The sequence below is a fragment of the Coptis chinensis genome, chromosome 4 (assembly GCF_015680905.1).
Source record: "Coptis chinensis isolate HL-2020 chromosome 4, ASM1568090v1, whole genome shotgun sequence".
Classification (NCBI taxonomy): Eukaryota; Viridiplantae; Streptophyta; class Magnoliopsida; order Ranunculales; family Ranunculaceae; genus Coptis; species Coptis chinensis.
The window spans coordinates 43,694,827-43,696,956 of record NC_141459.1 but is presented as its reverse complement, the minus strand read 5'-3'; positions in this window follow the sequence as shown (position 1 = coordinate 43,696,956).

Genomic DNA, 2,130 nt, shown 5'->3' with positions numbered 1-2,130 from the left:
CCTATTTTCCTAAAATCAAACTCATTACAACCAGTCATCATTACGTTATTGTTCATAACGTTATGTAATATCTTAAGGAGCTCAACAGACTATTATGCCAAGAAACTAAAAGTGTCGAAACTAAATGGGCATAGCATGTTGGTTAGCAACACACACATCCTCGTGTTTCCCTATTTTCCTTACCACTGCTTTATTTGTTGCTTCTCCTACATCAAAGACTCCATTCCTAAGCCCTACCAATGGAGAGGCTCCAATTACATCAACACATGCATGCTTCCCCTCAGACCAACTATAAATCAAGACATCTGTAGGCTGAAGTGTCGATTTATCCTCATTCGAATCAGTGAGAAAATTAACGGGAGCCTCCTTCTTCACTTGTACCCCAGCCCTCCAAAATGCATCACATAAGATGTCTCTGACACGATCATGTTGGTATTTGAAAACTGGAAAATGTCTACAATGTATTGCATGGTCCCTAAAAGCATCGAATCTACTCTTTTTCCATATAGGGCAAAGACTACCACCAAAGTACAGAGGGATCATAAGATGGTACCAAAGAATAGCATGATACTCCACTGGCGACATATGCTATCCAAGTCCCTTCGACTGGCAGAATAACAAGTAGAAAATCTTTTGTGTGTTCCTATTGTAAGCATCCGATGACTGCTGATAAACACCCAAAACTATAATATAAAACCCCCCGTAGTAGAGACATAGCAAGTTGGTTAATTATGTGTTTAATAATATAATGAAATAATTGTATTTTCGTGTTTTTATAGGTTTTCGCACTCAACGTAAAAATAATGACAAAGTCAGTATTTAAGCACCGAATGGTCTGTATGCATGAAGTATTATGATTTACCCCACGTGAAACAATGAAACCTGACTAAAGGCCGGGGACTGAAATAGGACATTTCCAAGTCATAACAGGATTAACGTGCCAACAAGCATCAGACTTCCGACGCTCACAACTTCTAAACCTAGACTCCAAATTCAACAAGTGAACCATCAGAACGATCAGTGCGACGAGCTCTATCTAATGCCAGATTTTACATAAAATTAACTATTAGACCCGCCACTGGTCAGAGTATGTGGGCCCACTATACGGTCCCACAAGATTTGGTTCTCCATTATTGACCAAGTCAAGCTCTCAAGTCAAGCTTGATAATTGATGATTGAAGACTTTTGTGCACATGTTATTAATTGCATTTTTGTCTTGATTAGGAAATGGATAAGAAAGAAATAATTAGGATGGATGGAAATTAAATGAAGGTGCATGATTTCACATGGGTGGAAAGGAAAGCAATCCCTTGATATGCTTAAGGAGGTTGGCACTTACTCCATAGCTAGCTAGCAGCTTACTCCATAACTAGTTTTTAGATTTTACTCCATTTTTACTTTTTCATTTTTTTTCATCAAGCAAACTTCCATTTTTGTTAGATTTCTAGTCTTGTAAACTTAAGTTTTATAACATCTTTAACTCTAAAAGGCTAATAAATGTTTTCTTCAAGTGTAAAATTAGGAATTCTTCTACTTCTTCTTTCTATTTTCTTGTTTATGAATTTGTACATATCTTGATTCTTATGATCATGAGCTAAACCCTCCATTGTGGAGGGTTAATGAAACTCATGTGAGGAATCCGTATATGTAAAATGGTTCAGTCACTAGCATTAGGAATATCAAGCTTTACTTGACATTCTACCAGCCACAAAATGGTAGTGACCAACCAAGTTTGGAGTCTGGACCTCAAAATAGACTTGCGTGCATAACCCAGGTGACACTGAGACTAGTCGTGTGCGCTACTACTTGGTGGAATCAGAATGTGAACTTTAGGCAGTTGGTGAAAGGTCAAGCTAGGAGCTGAATTATACATTCATAGATGAAGTACTAGTTCAACTTCTTATGCTAATAGAGTGTTCTCATAGATGAGTTCATTTTGTTAGGGACCAAGACTCTAATCCTTTACAGGTTTATTTATGAACCCAAAAATTGATTAAGAGATGCAATGATGAAGATCATTATTGATAGTTAAATCTTGCATGAATGGATTTAGCTCTCCACATATCTCTTTCTATCTATATCTCTCTTTTGCATTAAAATTAAGTACTTAGTAAAATTAAAAATTTTAGT